A 25629-nucleotide genomic window follows, 5' to 3' on the forward strand; every position below is an offset into this window, starting at 1 on the left:
ATAAATGTTATTATGAATCACAAGGAGATGTGAACCCACATCTAGTTGTATCCCTGAACTATTGAGGGTCACACAAGTATCAAATTGTGTTCCTATTGATAAAGTCAAAGTTCAAGGAGTTGAATTTAGCGACCAAAGTTTGATGGAGATCAAACGGTATGCTTATAAAGGAGTTTATAATTTGATTCCATAACATGAAAGAAATGGAAGTTAGCTTAATTGCAAATTGAGGAAGGAGAGTGGAACTGCCTATTTTGGTGAAAGAGTTCACTAAACTGCATCTACCCAATATTGTAAGTAAAAATTTTGATTTTCGAAATTTTCGATTTTCATTATAAGAACAAGACATGTATCCCCGACACACCGGCGCTGTCGGATCTTCAATCGGAATAATAATTAGTTCATAATTATTTTATTTATTGAATTTTGAATTTATTAATTAAATAACAGTATTAGTAGTGTTGACTACTAATATATAAAAATTCTCATAAAATATCCTAGAAAGGTTTAGAATTAATTAACTAATGAGTTAAATAAATAATAGTACTAGTAGTGTTGACTACTAATATATAAAAAATCTCATAAAATATTTTAGAGAGGTTTAAAATTAATTAACTAATGAGTTAAATATATAATTAAATAATGGTTATTTAATTTAACTAATATATCTATGCATGTATTAAATGTACATGTGTAGATATGTTAATGTTTATACACACACACACTCTCTCTCTTTCTCTTTATATGGAGATATAAAATATGTGTATATATAATAATAATATATCACGTATTATTAAAAGTTGATAAATACATTATATATTAATAATATGAGAATTTTATTATAATTAAATTAAAGATTCTGGTGAGACAAGGATTAGGAATTCTGATGGAAGAGAGATTCGCACTCTATATTATATCATGAGAGGGCATATAACACAATAGAGTTTTTGCACACAATACAAGCACAAAAATTCCTCCTCCCTCCTTTGAAGCTCTTGCCATCACCCAAATTTTAGAGAGAAATTTAGGCTAGTGCTTGTCTTCCAAGGCCGTGCCATTGGTTTTGCAACGACTCCGGATTTTGAAAATTCAAACGACCCTATATCAATGTATGAATAGTTTGGTTTCTCTAGTGTGATCCAAACAAGAAAAACAGTACTCTTTTGATCATGGACCTAATTTGATAATCAAAAGACGGAGATCTGTGCGAAGGAAGTACAAGAAAGGTTATCTCCGCTTATCTCTGATTGATTTGGAGTCCAACTTTTAAAACGTACATGTATAATAACTAAACACTCTATTGATGGTTTAATCCATACGATGGGCAGGTATAATAACTAAACACCATATAGATGGTTTAATAACTAAACATCCTATGGATGACCAAAAACATTTGACAAATGACTATTGAGAGAATCTCTTATTCACATTTTATAAAGTGAAAATAAAGTTTTAATGAAGGTTATTCATGTGTATTTTTCTAGTTAATGCGTTATTTGAGTTTATGATGTTTTCTTGATGAAATATGAAGTGACAGGATTTGACTGTGAGGTGTTCAAAGTGTCGGTTTTATTTGGTTTATTCCTTTATGCTAAATAGTGTCGACGGAGAGGAAGTTTATTTTTGTCATTTTTGTTTTGTATTACTTGTTATATCTGGAACAATTTATTGAGTTGTTAGGCTCATTAGGTTCCATCGATGTAGATATAAGGACTGCAAGTGATAAATTGAGGACTGAGGTGGCGTCTGCTGGTGATGATGTACCTTTCTGGGTCACGAGCACATATCCATGTTGATTTTATTTTACTCAAATCAGTTTAATTACATGAATTTATTTGGCAACATAGTTCTTTTTATGTTGGAAATTTATTTCGTGTTTCGATTGTCAACCGTTGAGAATTGTTAGTTGTTTCAATGAATATACTAATTACGTGTTTGTGGGTGGTGAAACTAAAAGCGGAAGATGAAGCTGCTGCTGCTGCGTTTAGATACTAATTATCTAGAGCTAAAATTTTGAGACTTCCCATGAGTGTTGATTCTTGTAAGTATTATTATCACTTTATCTGGTGGCACTTGAGGAAAACACCTTTATTATTTTAATGTAGTCCAATTTTTCTTGGTTCAATTCAAGTTACGATTGATTTTTTTACCAACAGTTAACGATTGGTTAGATCTTTTAAATTGAGGTGATTTTACTGATAATTTTAAGTGTTGGAAATCGATTGCTACTTCATATTTGAAGTCGTCCATTAATTTAAGTATTCACCGTTTATGTACCTTATTTTCCTATTTGAGAGATTCACATAGTTCCTACTTCATAGTGAACTTTGCAGAAGCCCCTGATAATTAACTGATTCTAAAATCTTTAGATTATGTAATGAACATATGTGCTTTTGATCGGAACTTGCAGTGGCAAACTGAAAACAAGAAGTAACGTCGGATAAGAAAAGAAAGGAACCATCGGTGCTTAAGGACTTGCCGAGTGCGCAAATTGCTGCACAAATATTTACTTTTCGCGAGCTAGCTGCCGCTATACTAATAATTTTGGGCCCGAGTGTTTCTTAGGGGAAGGAGGGTTTGCTCATGTGTACTGAGGGAGGCAATCCAAATGGTCAGGTAGAATAAACGTTCTTCTATTTTGCAACTTATTTTTGGTATTTTGTGGATGGAGAATTTGTTGGAAAATCGGATTTATGTGAATAAATATTGTGGCATGAGTTCCATATAGGAATTGGAAGTGGTTGAAATCGAATTGATAAACGAATTAAGGGACCGATTTGAACCATAAAAATTTCAATGATGAATTTCATTAGAAATTTATGGGATTGCTCATCTGTGACCTCGTATTGAAGGCAATGGAGAATGCTCCTTGAAGTTTTACTCTTGCCTTTATGTTTCGGCTTCATACATTCAACCGTGAATTGAGCTAGCTCGTGAGCTATATTTTATTTTTTCTCGAATTTATTGAATTCGAACAAAACTCAAACATATTTGTACTGAACTCGAGACTAAATTTTTTTGCTCAACAGTGTGCGAATTTTAATATTTTATTAATATATTATGATTATATATTAAATAAATATATTTCAAACTTTTCGTTATTTATTTTCAAGTAATAATTCGAATGACCCATACACATGTTCAAACGTTTTGAGGAAAATTCGAACTTAAACTATAATTCGAGCAAATTTTTAAAAAATTTTGAGTTTCAAATAGAATCCGAGCTTGAATATACCTAAATCGAGCCAAATTTGAGTAAAATTATTTTAAATTTTGGATCAATTTTGTTCGTTGACACATTTCGTTTTAATCGTTGTACTCTAGGAATGAGACACAAAAGGGTGAATGTATTTTAAGGAACCTGCAATGAGTTCCACAGGCCGGGATGGTGTCAAGTTGTTTTACAAAAATAAATAATTTATTTTTTTCTTTGCAGAGTCGGGGTTATCTCTACCTAACCAGGTTCCGGTTTGAGTGTTTTGACTTCGCTAACCGGCAGTTAAATCTCTACCACACGCAATGAATTGATTGGCATTGGCCGCATTCTGTGTATGTCGATTCGCTGCTGAAGTGTTGGTTCCACCGCTAGAATTCACACTCTACTGCCATGTGTTTGGAGTTCATTCAAATTGACGCACGTGGTTTTCCAGTAGGGTGTGGTCTCGACTGTATTGCCAATCTCTTGTTCCTTTCGACACAAAGATTTACTTAATGAAGTTTCACTGTAATATCAATCGTCGCTGTAATTATTGTAATTTTATCCAATAACTCCAATATAGTATTTCGATTTTCTGATTATATGGAAATTGACCTTTTATCTTCTGCTTCCGTCATATTAAATTTTTAGTTACGCTGGCTGGTGGTTGCCGTTAAGCAGTTGGATTGAAACGGACTTCAGGGTAACACAAAATTTCTTGTCGAGGTTCTGATGCTTAGACTTCTGCATCATTCTAACTTAGTGAATTTAATCGGTTTTTGCGCTGAGGGAGAACAGAGGCGTCTCATCTATGAATTCATGCCATTGGGATCGTTAGAAGATAATCTACATGGTAACTTTTGTTTACTGCTCTATTGTTTTTGTTCGGATTTCTCTTTCACATGGAAACAAACTGTGACTAGTTTATTACAATGTACATTCGAATTGAGATTTGAACCTCTTTGTTTTCACATTTCTATGTTCTCATGATTAGCTTCACGCATTTCTTGTTTCTTGATCTCGTCTCATGTCATCCATGGTGTTTTTGGTTGAAAAAGGTTAATTAATGACAGATGAATATAATATTATATATAATGCATTTTAAATGAGAGTATAAACTATAATTTACTTTCATTTTGTCATTTCTTAGTTTCAGGGTGTACATTCAAATTGAGATGTGAATAATCGTTGCTTGGATCTTCCATCCAACAAAGAGCCACTAGATTGGAACACCAGAATGGAAATAGCAACACATCTCCATGACAAGGCAAATCTTCCTGTCATATATCGTGATTTCAAGTCGTCCAACATATTACTAGGTGCAGGCTAATTTCCAAAGCTTTCCGACTCTGGACTCGCTAAGCTGGGTCCTACACGATGTGTCCGCCAGTCATGTGAACCTACGGCTATTGTGTGCCAGAATATGCTATGACTGACAATTGACAGTGAAATCAGATGTCTATAGTTTTGGAGTCATCTTCTTAGAGCTCATCACTGGAGGCAAAGTCATTGACAATGACGGTAATCATACACTTGAATATCACATATGATTATCGAAGATAATCATATTTTGATTTATGATCTTTGTAGTTGATTTACTAACCTTCTTCGATCATGTCAATACACTTCGATGGTCTGACACCGATCACGAACGGAAAGTAATCAATTTTACACGATCCAAATGCTTAATAATTGTGATATGATTTGTGTACTTTGAAAATGAATTTCTCAGCCTCATGTATGCTTCCGAGAACCAAGAAGAAGTATTCAATTTGTGTAGTGGAAGTTAAAAAAAATTATCTAACCGAAAAAATACCACTCCCTCTTATAATTCAAAATCAAACTTTTGAATTATTTGGATGGGTTTGGTTGGGTCGGGTCGGGTCGAGTCTCATAGGCGACCCGTTAACCCATTAGTTATTTTTTACATCTCCCACTCGCACATGAGGGCTAGACATCATATACCACCAATTTCATACAAGCAAATGGATCGTGTGACCGACGAGCATATTAAATAAGAGCTCAGAGCTATACACCGATTAAAGATATATCGCAACTCAATTTAAAAAATATTTATGAGGACATTCTACTCGTTATACCTTAGATTTATTTATTACACTAATCAACGCATCTCTTGACCCAAAATAAAATAAAAAAGAGCATACTTGATTCAAAACTATTTATACCTGTATGTATTCACAATTATGTTCTCACAACTAAGTAAAAATAATTAGCCGGCTTGTGAATACAAAATAAGTGTAAAAAATAAATCTTCCTTTCACACTAGAATATTTCAATCTTAATCTTAGCTGCTTTCTTAGACATGCACAGCAGTACCAAATAATCCATAGCTATTGGTATCAAATAAAGTAGCATCACTAAAATAAATTAAAGAGACTGATGAAAGTCTCAAGGGTATAATATTAGGTTTATATATATAAACCTATGGATCTCACACAATGATATCGGACTCGAATAATCATTATCCAAATGGTCACTCACTACAACAAAATATACATTCAACCACACTGAAAAGACAACGGGTTTTCTGAAAAATCGTTGTCTTTTACTTTTTAACAACGGTTTTAATGAAAACCTTTGTTAAAAAAACATCAAAAAACCGTTGTCTTTGACCTCAAAAAACACGCTAAAAGAGAACATTTTTATAAACTATTGTCTATTAGCGTGTTTTTTGGACAAACGACAATGGTTTTCTAAAACCGTTGTCGATTGACGTGTTTTTTTTTGGACAAACCAAAACGGTTTTCAAAAATTGTTGTGATTCGCGTGTTTTTTTGGAGAAACGACAACGGTTTACTAAAACCGTTGTCTATTAGCATTTTTTTTTGGACAAACGACAACGGTTCCGTTGTGGATTGGCGTTTTTTTGGAAAAACGACAACGGTTTTCTATACTGTTGTCAATTAACTTATTTTTTTGGAGAAACGAAAATTGTTTTAGTGAACCGTTGTAGATTAGCTCGTTTTTGGAGAAACAACAACGATTATAGTCAACCATTGTTACAATAGTGATGGTTTAAAACAAAAACCGACGCTATAAAACCCGTCGCTACACTAAAATTGCAATAGTTTTCCAAAACCGTCGCCGATTTTAAATTAACGACGGTTTGTTTCAAACCGTGGCTATATTTTAAATCGGGGACGGTTAAACAACTGTCGCTATTCGCGACGGTTAAGTATTAGCGACGATTTTACTAAAAACCATTGTTAATAGCCACATTTATACCATAAGCCGTCGCAAATTGTCTATAAATACTCACATTTTCGGTCCATTTCCTCCCACATCTACAATACATTTTCCTCTCTGGTACTATTTTAGTTTCGATTTAAGGTAAGTTTTTTCGATTTAATTCTTAGTAAATTTCTAATTTTTATTTAAGATTATGAATTCTTGGTATGACGACGATTTGCTAGAAATAGCTATTGAGCATTTTAAAGAGAATCCTCATTTCTTGACTCATTTGTTGACGTTGTGGATGTTCATGAATTTGCGCAAATTTTATTTATTCTACTTAAAATATTAGGGACGGATTATGATTAAACTGTCGCTAATTAGTGACGTTATTATTCTAAAACGGACGCTATTTGGCGACGTTTTTGAGAAATTAGCGACGGTTTAGTCATAATCCGCCGCTAATATTTTAGACGCTTTAACCATAATTCGTCACTAATTAGTGACGGTTTTTTTAAAAAACGGTCGTTAATTGATGCTACCACAATGGTTTAAAACCGTTGTCGTAGAACGCACTTTCAACAACACTGCCAATTTCAACAGTTGTAACAATGCCTAAATCCGTTGTCATACAACGTTTTTTTTGTAGTGACTCCAGCACACATGGCATGAAACACGTGCTACAATGTGTTTCTTCCTCTTTAAAAATGTATGTCACAAAAAAAAAATTCACATTGTACAGATCTTATGTAACGAACCGTATTCTTTACTACTTAAAATTCGCGGAAAATTAAAAATTTTATTCAAATAAAACATCCGTACGGTCGTCACCCAACATTCATAAAATATCTTTAAAATAATCCATCGTCAAATAAAAGTTTGCATAAACATAAACTTGCGGTCCTCGGGTTTAGCCTGCCGCTCAGCCCAAGCCTGCCCCTTGGTCGCCACCTCCTGCCTCCTGCTCATCGTACTCACCTGCATCGATCAAGTCTATTGAGTCTAAAGACTCAACACGTATAAACTGGGATAACTAGTACTAAGTAATAAAATCGCATGCAACTTTAAAATAAGGCATACATAACTTGAAACTTGAACATACGTACATGCGTAACTAGACGTGCCATCAACATAAACTTTCATAACATACTGCATACGTAAACATTCGTAACATGATCATTTTTCGTAGAGGCATGTTTCAAAGCAAGTGACCCATAACGTAAAAGAGCCTGATCAGACTATACCACAGTACTGGGCTGACAGGGACGTATCCACTGCCGCATACATAAGATCCCTGTTCATAATTTAACAGGTCAGTTGATCCACGTTCATAATTTAACGCTTCACAACCACGATCTAACCCGTTCATAATTTAACGGGCGGATTGGTCCCCGTTCATAATTTAACGCTTTCCAATCCTAACATAATTTGGTCACAAGACATTTAGCATACCTCAAAACTTAAAATATTTTCTTTGCACGTCAACATACTTACTTGGCGTTGAGGGATTCGTTGGACTTCGATCGGGGCCGTTGCTGCAACATACTAACATAAACTTGTATACTCAACTCACATAACTTAACGTAGAAATCATACTTACTCTCGAGTTCGATCATTACTTAGGACGTTCTAAAATTTCCCATGACACGTCCTTGATAATTCTTGCACTAAATCATGACATCAACCTCAAAACAAACTATATTATTTTTCCCAAAAATGGAAGGACACGGACCCCGTACCTACATCCGTGTAGGGGTCCGTGTAGGTACTGGAAGTAGACACCGCAAGGAAGCAAAGGCACGGACCCCGTGTCAGGGTCCGGGTGAGGGTCCGTGTAGGTATTGGAAAAAGACACTAAGTGAAACCCAAAGGCACGGACCCCGTGTCCTCATCCGTGTAGGGGTCCGTGTAGATACTGGAAAAAGACGCCGAGGAGAAAACAATGGCACGGACCCCGTGTCAGGGTCCGTGTACGGGTCCGTGTACCCACTGTGATCGCGAACTTACAAAAATTCTGAACACCCAATGCTTATTCTTCTAGACTCGATTATACGGACCAAGCACCGACCCCTCGAGACTCATCCTAGCATACCATAACATAAATCCAAATTGTACAACCGTTCCAACACAACAATGTTCGCTCTACGACACCCACGACCCAAAATACGGCAATTGACATCAAACTGTTTCCTACGACTTCTCATTAGTTCGAGTGCCTATCGACATGAAACGTAACCTCAAAAACACTCTTAACATCATTACTAACATACCCGTACGCAGCAACAATCGCCCGTCGATCTCCAACGAAACCTGCAACACTGAAACTTCAAGAATTATCAATATCATCACTTTTCTGAAACGCAGTTTGAGCAGTCCCACGAAAAACACCATAACTCACTCAATATTTGTCCACAAATTTCGAACCATATATCAAATCGAAGGTATCGAAAAGTTCTACGTTTTTGCCGTTGAAAGTTTTCCCAAAATATGAACAGAAAAATCGCAGTTTTGACATGAACAGTAAAAACGAGTTTTAGATCTAAAAATTTTCCTTCGAAATTGATCCGATTCATGATCCGCTCAAACTACTATCATCATACATAACTTTTACGCATAAAAACAACGCAATACAATATATGACTTGATCGACACAGCAAGAACAGATTATACGTGCCTTTTTGATATTTAAAATACCGTACGACGACACCGAAGCGGAGATGGAGCGAGGTTTGATCCGGGACGAACGTGGCACCGATTTTCCTTGAAATAAATCACGAAAATTGCTGGAATTTGAGAGGGAAGGGGGACGGCTGCTATGTGCACAAGAACCCTAACCTTTTCTCTTTCAAAATAATAAAACTAGAATGGATGAAGTGTGTGTGTTTGAGCGTGCATCGGTGTGTGTAAAAGTGTGTGTGTGCGTGAGTTTAGTGTGTGCAAAATGTGTGTGTGCGTGTGTTAGATAATTAGGAGGAGTAAAATTTGCTAATTAATAATTAACAATGCTAATCAAGGTGCTAATTAAAAAGGTTGACTAAAAAAAAACAATTTAATTAAAATACTATCCTTACTCCTCTTTAAATAAAACTCTTTAATTAAAATATAACACACACCATACTAGACTTTAAAAGTTCTAAAATCATAAACTCACAAAATAATTAATTTAGGATTCAAAATGCTAACATCTCACTAAATTATTTAAAATGCCCCCAAACTCAACTTAAAATAAAATACCATCTCTAAAATTGCCAAAAATCGTCACCGGGTCTTTTCCTCAATCCCGCCTCGAATGATCGCCTGAAACATGAAACTCGAAAGACATTTTAACGTACATCACATAATCATGAATAATTTAAAATAATGCATTTTCATAAATTATGTATAGCTAAAGCTCATTTAAAAAAATAAGTAAATGATCTAATAATTAAATGAATGCATAGGTCATACGTGTACTGAATTTGGGCACTACAGTTCCTCCCCCACTTATAAAAATTTCGTCCTCGAAATTAAGTCTTACCAAACAACTCCGGGTAGCGAAGTCTCATGTCGGCCTCTGACTCCCAAGTGGCTTCCTCCACTGATTGATTCAGCCACTGAACTTTGACTAGCTTAGTCACTTTGTTCCGAAGCCTGCGCTCCTGCCTGTCTAGGATTTGGACTGGTTTCTCCTCATAAGACAGGCCTGGAGTCAACTGTAACGGCTCATAACTCAGCACATGAGAAGGATTAGTCAAATATTTTCTCAGCATCGAGACATGGAACACATTGTGCACCCCGGCCAGATTCGGCGGAAGGGCTACACGATACGCTAGCGTCCCAACTCTGTCCAAGATCTCAAAGGGTCCAATAAACCTCGGACTCAACTTGCCTCTCTTCCCAAATCTCATAACACCCTTCATAGGTGCTATCTTGATAAAAACGTGATCTCCTACGGCAAACTCGAGATCCCTCCTCCTTTTATCTGCATAGCTCTTCTGACGGCTTTGGGCAGTCTTCATTCTCTCACGAATCTTGACCACCACGTCTGCAGTCTGCTGAACTATTTCTGGACCAAGTTCTGTGCTCTCACCAACTTCATCCCAATGAACTGGTGATCTGCACTTCCTCCCGTACAACGCCTCATAGGGAGCCATACCAATAGATGCTTGGAAGCTGTTGTTGTATGTGAACTCCACTAGAGGTAGTCTAGACTCCCAAGTTCCTTGAAAATCAATCATGCACGCTCTTAGCAAATCCTCTAAAATCTGAATCACTCGCTCAGACTGGCCATCTGTCTGCGGGTGAAAAGCTGTACTGAAAAGCAACTTCGTCCCCATTGCTGCATGCAAGCTCTTCCAAAAGGACGACGTAAACTTTGGGTCCCTGTCGGACACAATCGATACTGGAAATCCATGTAAACGAACTATCTCTCTGAGATAAAGCTCCGCATACTGCGTCATGGAGAAAGTCGTCTTCACCGGTAGGAAATGCGCTGACTTAGTGAGTCGGTCCACTATAACCCAAATAGAATTTGATCCTCTGACTGATCTCGGCAACCCAACCACGAAATCCATAGTAATGTTCTCCCACTTCCACTCGGGGATGGGGAGTGACTTAACCAATCCTGCTGGTCTCTGATGTTCAGCTTTTACTTGCTGACAAGTGAGACATTCCGATACGAATCTACGGATGCCTCGCTTCATCCCTGGCCACCAATACAAAATCTGAAGGTCCTTATACATCTTGGTACCTCCCGGATGGATAGAATACGGAGATGCATGTGCCTCTGTCAGAATATCCTGTCTGATCGAACCAACACTAGGCACCCACATTCTACCTCTGTATCGCACAATGCCGTCTGCAACTGTGTACAGCTCACTGCCCTTGGCTTCGTCTTTCAGTCTCCATTTCTGTAACTGCTCATCTGAAGACTGACCTGCTCGGATACGGTCTAGCAAATCAGACTTGACTGTCAGATTAGAAAGCCTAGGAGCCTTGCCATCACGATAAATCTCTAGACCAAACTTCTGAATCTCCGACTGTAGTGGTCTCTGAGCTGTCAACTGAGCAACAATTGCCACTTTTCTGCTCAAAGCGTCTGCGACAACATTAGCCTTTCTCGGATGGTAGCTAATTTCGCAGTCGTAATCTTTCACAAGTTCTAACCACCGTCTTTGTCTCATATTCAGCTCTTTCTGCGTGAAGAAGTATTTGAGACTCTTGTGGTCGGTGAAGATCTGACATTTCTCGCCGTATAAGTAATGTCTCCAAATCTTCAGTGCAAAGACAACGGCGGCTAATTCAAGGTCGTCCGTCGGGTAGTTCTTCTCGTGCACCTTTAACTGTCTGGAAGCATAAGCTATGACCCGACCTTGCTGCATCAACACTGCGCCTAATCCGAGCTTAGATGCATCGGTATAAAGCACAAACTCACCTTGCCCCGTCGGCATGGCTAGCACTGGCGCTGAAATAAGAGCTTGCTTCAGAGTATCAAAGCTCTTCTGACATTCATCACTCCACACGAATTTAGCATTCTTCTTGGTGAGTGAAGTGAGTGGCACCGCTATGGATGAAAATCCCTTAATAAACTTACGATAATAGCCCGCTAAACCCAAAAAGCTGCGGATTTCTGATGCGTTCTTTGGCTCAACCCATTCCTTAACGGCTGCTACCTTCGATGGGTCCACCTCAATACCACTGCTGGATACTATATGCCCCAAAAATGCAACTTTCTGCAGATAAAATTCACACTTACTGAACTTCGCAAATAACTTGCGACTCTGCAAGGTCTGCAAAACTGTCCTCAAATGCTGGTTGTGCTCCTCATGGCTCTTCGAGTAAATAAGAATGTCGTCAATGAATACTATGACGAATTGATCGAGGAACGGCTGAAATACTCGGTTCATGAGGTCCATGAAAATTGCTGGAGCATTCGTCAAACCGAATGGCATTACTAAGAACTCGAAATGCCCATACCTGGTCCTGAAAGCTGTCTTATGAACATCTGCATCCTTAACTTTCAGCTGATGATACCTTGATCGAAGATCTATCTTAGAGAACACGGTAGCTCCCTGCAACTGATCGAACAAGTCTTCGATTCTAGGCAACGGGTATTTGTTCTTGATCGTTACCTTGTTTAGTTCACGGTAATCGATGCACAACCTCATGCTCCCATCCTTCTTCTTCACAAAGAGCACTGGTGCGCCCCACGGTGAGAAACTAGGGCGGATAAAGCCTTTGTCGAGGAGCTCTTGAATCTGCTGCTTGAGCTCTAACATCTCAGCTGGAGCTAACCTGTATGGCGCCTTAGAGATTGGCGCTGTGCCCGGCACGAGCTCGATTGCAAACTCCACCTCTCTCTCTGGTGGAAGGCCGGTGACGTCATCAGGAAAGACATCTGGAAATTCGCTGACTACTGGCACTTCTGAAATAGAAGGAGTGGGCACGTCCGGCGCTGCTATAACACTGGCCAAGAAAGCCTGACATCCCTTGGAAATAAGTCTCCTTGCCTGCATGCATGAAATCATGCGAGGAAAACTCCTCCATCTAGCTGGCTCGAATAGAAACTGCTCCATGCCCAGCGGCCTGACTAATACTGACCTTTTCTGAAAGTCAATCAGAACTCTGTTCTTAGTCAGCCAGTCCATTCCCAATATAATATCGAACTCTGGCATCGGCAATACGATCAAATCTGCATATACTAGGTGGCCCTGCAGTTCTAGATCGATGTCCCTGATCACACTGGTAGCTAACAACTCTTCCCCTGATGGGACTGTCACTAAGAAGTTCAAGTCCAGACCGATGGACTTGATGTCCAGGTGATTAGCGAAGGTCTCTGATATAAAGGAGTGGGTGGCTCCTGAATCTATCAGTGCAGTTGTAGCTAATCTCTTTATGAAAATATTCCCTGAGATGCGTTAGCACAACACAACTTATATCCCAAGACACTAACAAGATAGTAACCCAAATATACTCAAACAATACTAGCATCCTACTTATCCCAAGTAAAATTCCACATGCAAATCAAATAGTACTGAACTTAGGTAGAAAAGTTTACCGGTAAGTAAAGTAGTGTCTGGGTCCGCCTCCTGTGCATGCATGGCGAATACCCTGCTCTGGGTTGGCTGCTTCCACTGCGGGCACTCCTTCAGCATAGGATCTGTAGCTCCACACTTGAAGCACCTGCCTGATCCATACAAGCACTGTCCCGGGTGCTGACGATTGCATTTAGGACACACGGGGAAGGCAACGGGCTTCTGAGGCGCCCTTTGCTGCTGAACTGGACCCTTGCCCTTTGGTGGTCCATGATAAGGCTTCTTCGCTGGCGGCCCCTGATACGGTTTCTTAAAGTGGGGTCGCTGATTCTGCTGCTGATGGTGAGGCTGTGGTGGAGCCTGATAGGGCCTCTTGCCCTGCCTGTCAGCCTCAATATCTCGCTGGTCCTGTTCTGCCGCCAAAGCTCGGGACACGGCGACTGCATAAGAAGTGGGACCAGCTATTCGGACGTCGCGGCGCAAGATCGGCCGCAAACCATTCAGGAAATGTCTCAGTTTTGCCTGTGCATCATTCGCAATAAGGGGCACGAAGTGACACCCCCTTTCAAACTTCCTCACGAATTCTGCCACGCTACTGTCTCCCTGTCGCAGCGTCATAAACTCGTTGGTGAGTCTGGTTCGTACTTCCTCAGTGAAGTACTTGGAGTAAAAGACCTCCTTGAAACCATTCCATGGCAGTACCTGCAAGTTGACTGCCACAGATGCACTCTCCCACCACAATCTGGCATCCCCTGTCAGAAGGAACGTGGCACATCTGACCCTATCTGCGTCGGTCAGTTCCATAAAGTCGAAAATCACTTCGATGGATTTGATCCACCCCTCAGCTATCATCGGGTCAGTGGTACCCGAAAACTCCTTCGGACTCATCCTCCGGAATCTCTCATAAACGGCCTCTGGTTGGGGCCTTGCCCTTGCGCCTGCTGCTGCAGCCTGGTTCCCCGCAAACTGTGCGAAGAACTGCGTCATGCCTGCAAGCATCTGTGCCTGCATGTCGGGAGGTGGTGGTGGCGGAGGATTGGCTCTTTCCTCCTCCCGGTGCTCCATGTCCTCAGTCCTAGCTTCCTGGTTAACCATACGTCTCGGAGGCATACTGTTCCAACAATTACCCAACACGTAAACCCAACATGCATGAATATAATACCAATGTCATAAGATGCACGTAAATTGACTTTAAAACATAGACATGCTGAAATCCTGATTTAAAGCATAATACATAGCATAACTCAAAACTTTAAAACTTACAGACTTGAGGTGTGACTTCGTGAGCTTCTTGCGACTGGCGGTAGGCGTAACCCTTTACAAGAACACCGCTCTGATACCAACTGTAACGAACCGTATTCTTTACTACTTAAAATTCGCGGAAAATTAAAAATTTTATTCAAATAAAACATCCGTACGGTCGTCACCCAACATTCATAAAATATCTTTAAAATAATCCATCATCAAATAAAAGTTTGCATAAACATAAACTTGCGGTCCTCGGGTTTAGCCTGCCGCTCAGCCCAAGCCTGCCCCTTGGTCGCCACCTCCTGCCTCCTGCTCATCGTACTCACCTGCATCGATCAAGTCTAGTGAGTCTAAAGACTCAACACGTATAAACTGGGATAACTAGTACTAAGTAATAAAATCGCATGCAACTTTAAAATAAGGCATACATAACTTGAAACTTGAACATACGTACATGCGTAACTAGACGTGCCATCAACATAAACTTTCATAACATACTGCATACGTAAACATTCGTAACATGATCATTTTTCGTAGAGGCATGTTTCAAAGCAAGTGACCCATAACGTAAAAGAGCCTGATCAGACTATACCACAGTACTGGGCTGACAGGGACGTATCCACTGCCGCATAAATAAGATCCCTGTTCATAATTTAACAGGTCAGTTGATCCACGTTCATAATTTAACGCTTCACAACCACGATCTAACCCGTTAATAATTTAACGGGCGGATTGGTCCCCGTTCATAATTTAACGCTTTCCAATCCTAACATAATTTGGTCACAAGACATTTAGCATACCTCAAAACTTAAAATATTTTCTTTGCACGTCAACATACTTACTTGGCGTTGAGGGATTCGTTGGACTTCGATCGGGGCCGTTGCTTCAACATACCAACATAAACTTGTATACTCAACTCACATAACTTAACGTAGAAATCATACTTACTCTCGAGTTCGATCATTACTTAGGACGTTCTAAAATTTCCCATGACACATCCTTGATAATTCTTGCACTAAATCATGACATCAACCTCAAAACAAACTATATTATTTTTCCCAAAAATGGAAGGACACGGACCCCGTACCTACATCCGTGTAGGGGTCCGTGTAGGTACTGGAAGTAGACACCGCAAGGAAGCAAAGGCACGGAGCCCGTGTCAGGGTCCGGGTGAGGGTCCGTGTAGGTACTGGAAAAAGACACTAAGTGAAACTTAAAGGCACGGACCCCGTGCCCTCATCCGTGTAGGTGTCCGTGTAGATACTGGAAAAAGACGCCGAGGAGAAAACAAAGGCACGGACCCCGTGTCAGGGTCCGTGTACGGGTCCGTGTACCCACTGTGATCGCGAACTTACAAAAATTCTGAACACCCAATGCTTATTCTTCTAGACTCGATTATACGGACCAAGCACCGACCCCTCGAGACTCATCCTAGCATACCATAACATAAATCCAAATTGTACAACCGTTCCAACACAACAATGTTCGCTCTACGACACCCACGACCCAAAATACGGCAATTGACATCAAACTGTTTCCTACGACTTCTCATTAGTTCGAGTGCCTATCGACATGAAACGTAACCTCAAAAACACTCTTAACATCATTACTAACATACCCGTACGCAGCAACAATCGCCCGTCGATCTCCAACGAAGCCTGCAACACTGAAACTTCAAGAATTATCAATATCATCACTTTTCTGAAACGCAGTTTGAGCAGTCCCACGAAAAACACCATAACTCACTCAATATTTGTCCACAAATTTCGAACCATATATCAAATCGAAGGTATCGAAAAGTTCTACGTTTTTGCCGTTGAAAGTTTTCCCAAAATATGAATAGAAAAATCGCAGTTTTGACATGAACAGTAAAAACGAGTTTTAGATCTAAAAATTTTCCTTCGAAATTGATCCGATTCATGATCCGCTCAAACTACTATCATCATACATAACTTTTACGCATAAAAACAACGCAATACAATATATGACTTGATCGACACAGCAAGAACAGATTATACGTGCCTTTTTGATATTTAAAATACCGTACGACGACACCGAAGCGGAGATGGAGCGAGGTTTGATCCGGGACGAACGTGGCACCGATTTTCCTTGAAATAAATCACGAAAATTGCTGGAATTTGAGAGGGAAGGGGGACGGCTGCTATGTGCACAAGAACCCTAACCTTTTCTCTTTCAAAATAATAAAACTAGAATGGATGAAGTGTGTGTGTTTGAGCGTGCATCGGTGTGTGTAAAAGTGTGTGTGTGCGTGAGTTTAGTGTGTGCAGAATGTGTGTGTGCGTGTGTTAGATAATTAGGAGGAGTAAAATTTGCTAATTAATAATTAACAATGCTAATCAAGGTGCTAATTAAAAAGGTTGACTCAAAAAAAAAAAACAATTTAATTAAAATACTATCCTTACTCCTCTTTAAATAAAAATCTTTAATTAAAATATAACACACACCATACTAGACTTTAAAAGTTCTAAAATCATAAACTCACAAAATAATTAATTTAGGATTCAAAATGCTAACATCTCACTAAATTATTTAAAATGCCCCCAAACTCAACTTAAAATAAAATACCATCTCTAAAATTGCCAAAAATCGTCACCGGGTTTTTTCCTCAATCCCGCCTCGAATGATCGCCTGAAACATGAAACTCGAAAGACATTTTAACGTGCATCACATAATCATGAATAATTTAAAATAATGCATTTTCATAAATTATGCATGGCTAAAGCTCATTTAAAAAAATACGTAAATGATCTAATAATTAAATGAATGCATAGGTCATACGTGTACTGAATTTGGGCACTACATCTTAGTTCAAGTGCATCTCAACACTTAAATTGAGTTTTCTTTTTCTTTTTTACTTATCCTCCAACATGTATCAATATAAAGAAAACTTTAATCTGGCTTTAAGACAAGTTAAATGGATTGTGGGAAAATCCATTTCGATTACAATAAAATCTAAATAAGTAATCTCATCTTGGTAATATGTACCAAGGCAACAAATGTATGGATTTGTTCTCAACAAAACCATATCGTCTCATCTCTCATGTTTCTCAGCACTAGAGGTGATTGCTTGTGTGAGAGAGTCAATCTCAACTTGTCAGACATACGTTCAATTTTTAGATTAGTAATTCATAAACTGTACACAATACACATATCGAAAACATCATTCTAATAATGAGTACAATGTCTTAAATACATTTGTTTAGTTACAATCATATCCTACAGAGTCCAAGAGATCTAATATTATCTATAAATATGTCTCTTGGTATTGGCTTAGTAAACGGATCAGCCACCATCATGCGTGCATGGATGTATTTCGAAATCACATATTTCTTTTCAACTATATCTCTGATAAAGTTGTACTTCGTGTCAATATGTTTGGTTTTTCCATAGTATTTGGGGTCTTTTGTTTAAGAAATTGCTGATTGACTATCATAATAAATCGTGAAAGCTCCCACTGGACTGCTTACGATACCCAAATGACATAGGAATATCTTCAACCAAACACTTTCATGCACTGCAGAAGCATATGCCACAAATTCTTCTTCTATTGTGGATAGTGATACACAAGTTTGTTTCTTACTTCTCCAAGAGATGATTCCATTATTTAGCAAAAAAACATAACCAGAAGTTGATTTACGATCGTCTAAATAACCACCCCAATTAGCATATGTGTATCCTTTCAATGTTGAATCTTCTCCTTGATAACAAAGGAAGTAATCTATAGCGCCTTTTATGTATCTTAGAATCATTTTCACTGCACTCCAGTTGTGAGGCCCGGGGCCGAAGAGGGCGGGGGGTGATCGCCGGTGCCATCAGTTGCACGGACAATGAGCGGCTCCTGGCAGGCTTCTAGGTGGAGGGAACATGAATGAACCAACCCACACGGGAATGAGAGGGATTCCGAGACTGTTCAATGTAATGGACTGTACAGTTTAAGAGGTCTTAAAAGATTTGATTTGTACTACTCATATCACGAAGGTGCATCTTTTTTTCGGTAGCTCATCACATAAGAACTCCAAAGTTAAGCGTGCTTGACTTGGGACAATTTTGGGATGGGTGACCTCTTGGGAAGTTTCCCAGGGTACGTGTAAGTGAGGACATAAGCACGCTGGAAAGACTCGTCTTGGTACAGTGAGGACAGTCGTCGAATCTAGAGCGTTACACCAGTGTCTTCTTCTTGAATTAGATTGATACCTGCTGACCAGACCCACGTCATAACAAATATTAGGACAAGTACACATCATTGCATACATTAAACTCAACTGCACTAGAATATGGCACTTTAGACATCTCATGGATTTGTTTAAAAGTGTTTGGGCACATTTCACGACTTAAGCTTTCACCTTTGGCCACAAGAGTATCAATGGTTTGCAATTTGACATTCTAAATCGTTCTAGAATCTTTTTAATGTAGGATTCTTGAGGCAGTGCAAGAAGTCTCTTAGAACGATCTCTGTGAATTTTAACACCTAGGATGTAATATGCCTCACTCATATCCTTTATTTAAAAATTTGAGGAAAAACATTTCTTAATGGTTTCTATATAACCTTTGTCATTCCCAGTTAACAATATGTCTTGACATAAAGAGATAGAATTACAAATATTTTATTGAATCTTTTCACATATACACTATGGTCTTCATCTATCATAATAAAATCATATGAGATTATTCTCTGTGAAATCTCAAATACCATTGTCTAGAAGACTTCTTAAGGCCATAAATTGATCTATTCAATTTTCAAACTTTGTTTTCTTGACCTTTAACAACGAAACATACTGGTTGTTCATATAGATTTCTTCCTCAAGTTCTCCATTAAGGAAAGCAGTCTTTACATTCATTTGATATAAATAGAAATCCAAATTAGCAACTATGGCCAATAATAAACGAATAGAAGTAAATCTCACTACTGGTGAAAAGGTTTCTTCGTAATCAATACCCTCTTGTTAAGTGTAACCTTTTGCCACTAGTCGAGCCTTATACCTCTCTATAGTTTCATCAGAATTTCGCTTAATTTTGTGAACCCAAATGTTCGCAATAGCTTTATGTCCCTTTGGAAGTTCAACTAGTTCCCAAACTTGGTTTGATTTCATTGAGTCCATTTCTTCTTCCATTGCATTAATCCATTTGTGCCTTGAAGGACAAGATAGAGCCTCATCTATGTTTTTAGGCTCTTCATCATCTACTAAATATATGACACAAGCACGCCCTTCAATCTCATAGTGACGTTTGGGCATACCTTTTCTATTACTCTTTCGAAGTTGGGGATCAGATGAATCAAAATGATCAGGATTGCTCCCAATAGGATCATATGAACCATTGTGATCATGATTGTTCCAATTGCAATTCATCCCACTAGGATCAAATGAATCATTGTAATCAGGATTTCTCTAGTTGAAATCAAACAATAACTCATCTATTTGAGCTTTTGATGACATTTGGCAACAACTCATTATCTGAATCAGATAACTCAAATAAAGGTTCATTCCCATTTATTTCACATTTCTTAGGAAAGTCATTCTCCAGAAATTTTACATTTCGTGATTCAATCTCAGTAATGCTTCCATCTTCTTGTTCACCAATGAACACGTAACCCTTAGAATGCTCAAAGTATCTAACAAAAATACATTTCTTTCCTCGAGGACCCAACTTTTCATATTTACTTGTTGAGTCATAAATATATGCAGCTGATCCCCAAGGTATAATGTTACTTAGGTCTGGTTTTCTACTAGTCCATAGTTCATATGGCGTGGAAGGAACTGACTTTGAAGGAATCTTGTTTAGTATATAGGCCGCAGTTGATAAAGCATCTCCCCAAAAGGAAATAGGCAAATTATCTTGCGCCATCATGGACCTTGTCATGTCTAACAATGTTCTATTCCTTCTTTCAGCAACACCATTTTGCTGAGGTGTGTAAAGAATGGTCAATTGTCTAATTATTCATTTTCATTCCATAGATCCTTGAATTGATCAGACAAATATTCACGGCCTCTGTCAGTTCTCAAGGTTTTTATTGTCTTATCCATTTGATTTTCTACTTCATTTGCATAATGTCTAAAACATTCTAATGCTTCAGATTTATGTGAAATCAAATAGACATGACCATAACGAGTGAAATCATCTATAAATATAATGAAGTAAGAAGCTCCATGTCTAGCCTTCACATTCATTGGACCACATATGTCTGAATGAATCAATTGCAATGGAAATTCTGCCCTAATTGCTTTTCCAAAGGGTTTTCGTGTCATTTTACCAGCAAGACAGTGTTCACAATCCAACAAATCAAGTTTAGATAGAGAACCTAAAAGTTCCGCTTTGATTAGTCGATTCATCCTGTTTTTTCCAATGTGACCTAATCTAGCATGCCAAGTGTAAGCATCCATATTTGCATTACTAGATAAAAAATAAAACACAACGATCAACATAATAGTTAAAAAATTATCTGTCACAATCCAACACCATAAAACCATTCCTAAGTTGTCCACAACCATAATACATATTACCACATTAGATACGAACAAGATTACTACTAAAGTTCAAAATGTAACTCTAGTTTGCAAGTACATCATGTAAGATAAGAGCTCACAAGATTCCTAAGATGTCCACAACCTAGATTTAGCCGAATCTCAAGTTCATAGAGGACATCATGTAAGATAAGAGTTCGGCCATCATGCAACTCTAGTTTGCAAGTACCGATGCCTTTGACTTCAACTTTAGCATTATTTCCTACATATATCCATCTTGTGCCGCAAGGAAATCGACGAAATTCTACAAACGATTCACCGTCTCTAGTTACATGGTATGTTGCTCCTGAGTCTACAATCCACACATGATAAGAATCAGTTAGTAAAACAGTAGTAGAGACACATATAGTACTCACAAAAGCGTTAGTGAGTGCTACTTTTTTAGGCTCAGGGCACTCATGAGCGAAATGACTAAATGCTTGGCAATTGAAGCACTTCATTTTGCTCTTATCTTTCTTCTTCCCAAACCTCTTAAGCTTGTTATTTTGGTTTGGCTTGAAGTTGTTCTTCTTAGATCCTTCCACAACATTCTTTCCTTTCCTATTTTTCTTCCAATTCTTAAATCGTTTAAAGCCCGAAGCTTTCTTGGAATTAGATTCAGCCACAAAAGAACTTGCTATGGATTTAGAAGCACTAACCCGCTCATCCTCAAGCTCAACATGTTGAGCAACATCAGTAAAATTCTTAATGCTATCATTGTGAGTCAGATTGACTTTAAAATGCTCCCACTTTTTAGGAAGAGATCGGATCAAAGCTTGAACTTGTTGCTAATCAAAGAGGATATGACCAGTTGAAGTCAATTCACGTATCTTGTTTGACATAGTTCTGAAATGTTGTTTGATGCTGTGATCAGCCTGTTTCTTGTAAGTGTCAAACTTGATAGTCAATTGCCTCAGACGAATGACAGTAGTACCTCCATATTTCTTTCTTAGGTACACCCAAATGTCATGAGCAGTGAGATGTTGTTCACATTCATGGATGAGATCATCAATCACAGAACTAATCAGTATAGCACGAGAAGTGGAATCTTTATTTTTTCATAACTAGTAAGTTTCCTGATCTCTCCGTTGCTAGCAGTGTTACCCCACATCGGGATCCTGCATGACTTGGTTCTAAGGCATCTTGCTCATCAAGCACATACCCAATCTTATGGCGTCATGTATCATAGTTGTTACCATTCAGTTTGTCACCCTTGTTGAGATCAGCAATTATAGATTTTGATGGTATGGCCTATTTATTTTAAGGGTGATAACACATGCTAATACTCATTAAATGTACACTTTAGTTTTGTACTTAAAATAAGCATATATAATGATTTAACATAAGGCATAGACCGGAAAGTTCACTAAGTTCCCAATCATAATCTACAATCCTAATGTTGCATCATTATAAATTTAATTTCTAAGTAACAAAAAAAATATCAATTGATTTTAGGTGAGAATAACTCAAAATCTTCCAACCTTAAAACTCCCACTTAATTTGGACTATCTCAATAAATTCCAAATGAACATATGTAGATAAAAAACTAACATAAAAGTTAATACATTCTTTTATTTAAACATAAATAAAACACATGCTAAAAATATGTCACATAACATGCTCATATAAAAAAAACATCGAAATAAACATGCATAATAATTAGTCATCTTCCTAAAGAAAATCTAATTTCTTATTATTTTACACATGCGGGATATCATTTTGGTTATTCCTTTCGAAAGCCTATCTAATGGAGCGAACTTCAAAAGAAGAACTTCAGAATTTTTCTGTAAGATAATGTCTTTTTCATCTCAAGTTCAACCTCTTTTTCTCATCTCTTAATCAATGATGACTTCAACTCATCAAGGTAGATCATTGATCCCTTTTGTTAAGCATATCGTCGATTATACTTTTCCAACGTCCAGTTAGAAAATCTCTTAAAAGTCCAACTATCATATCATGTTCAAAGTGATGACCTAAATGCATAAGATATAAACGTTAGTTATCCCAAGCTTTAATATGTTGAGGAAGGGTGTGAGTGGGATCCATTTTGTAATGTTTAAACATGTGCAACTTAGCTATTCGTTCCGGGCCTCTTTGAACTTTAGCCGCTCCCCAAAAGATACTAAGAGTGTGTTTAATTCTTGCCATATGTGTAAGATGAGAGCAAATATTCAATTGGACACAAAGCCAACCTTAATATTTAAGATTCAAGATTAAAAATTTTCATACATCATAATAATCTCTCATTCTCAATATTATTGGCAAACTGTCCTTTGATATTTAACACATGAAACTCTTATTATGGATCACATTTAGATAGACATTGACCAAAAAAAAATTTAAATAAATTTTGCAAAAACAAATCTATGTATAACAAAAATATGTCATATTGCCCCTTTTTTCAAATTATAAAATATTAGTCAATCGGTCTAACAAAAAACTCACAAGTGCACTTCAACCTTTTTTTTTTTGTATCAAATATCATTCTGTAGACACGTTTTTCCATTCTTCATTTTAGGGAAGAAAAATCAAACCTTTGTTCTAATTAATTCTACCGCATGCTCACGTAGCCCATTTCTTCATTTATGAGAAGAAAATCAAAACTGATTGTTGCTACTTAATTCCACTGCATGCACTTTTACATAAAAAAAACTCAAATGCGATTTTTTTTTTTCGAAATGTTTCAAGAACCATGATTGAAATAGCACCTTCAAATCATAAGAAATGGTTGTTATTTCATCGAAAATTTTTTAGAATATCAACTAAAAAATTGCTCTGATACGAATGACGGTAATCATACACACGAATTTCGCATATGATTATCGAATAAATTCATATTTTGATTTAGGATCTTTGTAATTGATTTACTAACCTTCTTCGATGATATGAATACACTTTGATGGTTTGACGCCGATCACGAACGGAAAGGAATCAATTTTACACCATCCAAATGCTTAATAATTGTGATATGATTTGTGTACTTTGAAAATGAATTTTTCAGTGCTTCCGAGAACCAAGAAGAAGTATTCAATTTGTGTAGTGGAAGTTAAAAAAAATTATCCAACCAAACAAATAAGTACTACTCCCTCCTATAATTCAAAATCAAACTTTTGAATTATTTGGATCGGGTCGGGTTAGCCCCATGGACGACCCATTAACCCATTAGTTATTTCTTACAGACAGAACCCTTCCACGGGGAGAACAAAATTTTGTTGCATGGGTAATACTGCAGCGTTTTCTTTAAATATTTTTGGGAAACATTATGCTATGGTATGTCAGTGGAGAACTTGTGTTGTGCTTTCCATTGGCAATGTCCGATTTATGCAGATAAGGCCATTGTTCAATAAAAAATTCTTGAAACTTGCAGATCCAAGACTGCAAGGTAAGTTTCCCATTTGTGGGTTTTACCAAGCTCTAACAGTAGCATCCATACGTATCCAAGAATATGCTCCGGGTCGCCCCTTGATAGGAGACCTGGTTACCGCATTTTCATACATGGCTAATCATAGGTACGATTCCAGTATAGCTGTTGGCAGTGACAAAAGAATTGCTCTGGAGAAGGATGACAAGAGAAGAAAAGATGAGAGAGTTGAGAGTGTCGGAGTACCGTTTTCTCGCGCCTTAGAAACTTAAAAATTTTTGTTTCGAAGTTCAAAATGTTTCTTGATTTAAAACATTAATCAAAGGATTTTTAGTTTATTTACTTATGCGTTTAAGAACGTTGGACACTAAACTAGTCAGGGATTAGCGGAGTTGGTTCTTCTTGTAAATCCCAACGAACATTCTTCAATTTCTTAATCAAGTTCACGATCAGAAGCTTTGTTCCTCGTGTAGAATGTACTAGAAGTCTACACGAATTATTCCTAGACTGGATCACTAGGATTTTACAAATCTAGCATCGTTGTGGCATCGACGGGGCGGGGCGCGGTGGAAAAGGTGGTGGCCGAAATGTTCTTGTGAAATTAGAGGGTTGGCCAAAATTTTCCTGATGATGGAGAAGGAGGAAAATTTTAATGGACAAATTTTTTCTGCAAAAATCTGTGTATAAAAACTTATCTTATTTCATATGATCTTCAATTAATTTCTTTATAAGCAATCTGTTTGATCTTCATCAAACTACAATCAGCAAATTCAACTCATTGAACGAGATACATCTAGTCATGAGTTCACAACTTCATGTGATTCAGAATAACATTTATTTTTACCCTAATTAGCCTTTTCTTTTCATCAACATCTCGATCAAAAATATCATAACTCAAGTCTAATTGTACCATCAGATAATAGTAAGAGCGTCTAAGAGCATCGCCTCATTATCTCCTAGGTATAACTGATAGTTCATACAAAACTTAAGTTATGGTTAGAATACAATACGGTCTATTCAACTCATATATCCCGATCGAATCTGCATCCATTAGTATATCGAGAATTGACAATGAATTCGATAACGATATGATATATC

At 37.8% G+C, this 25629-nt stretch overlaps 1 pseudogene; it reads left to right on the plus strand.

The window, feature by feature from the left end:
* The first annotated feature begins 1320 nt into the window (after positions 1-1320).
* Positions 1321-24803, plus strand: LOC140806657 (serine/threonine-protein kinase PBS1-like; annotated as a pseudogene).
* Positions 24804-25629: the final 826 nt, after the last annotated feature.

Source organism: Primulina eburnea, chromosome 12 (genome assembly GCF_022965805.1).
Source record: "Primulina eburnea isolate SZY01 chromosome 12, ASM2296580v1, whole genome shotgun sequence".
Classification (NCBI taxonomy): Eukaryota; Viridiplantae; Streptophyta; class Magnoliopsida; order Lamiales; family Gesneriaceae; genus Primulina; species Primulina eburnea.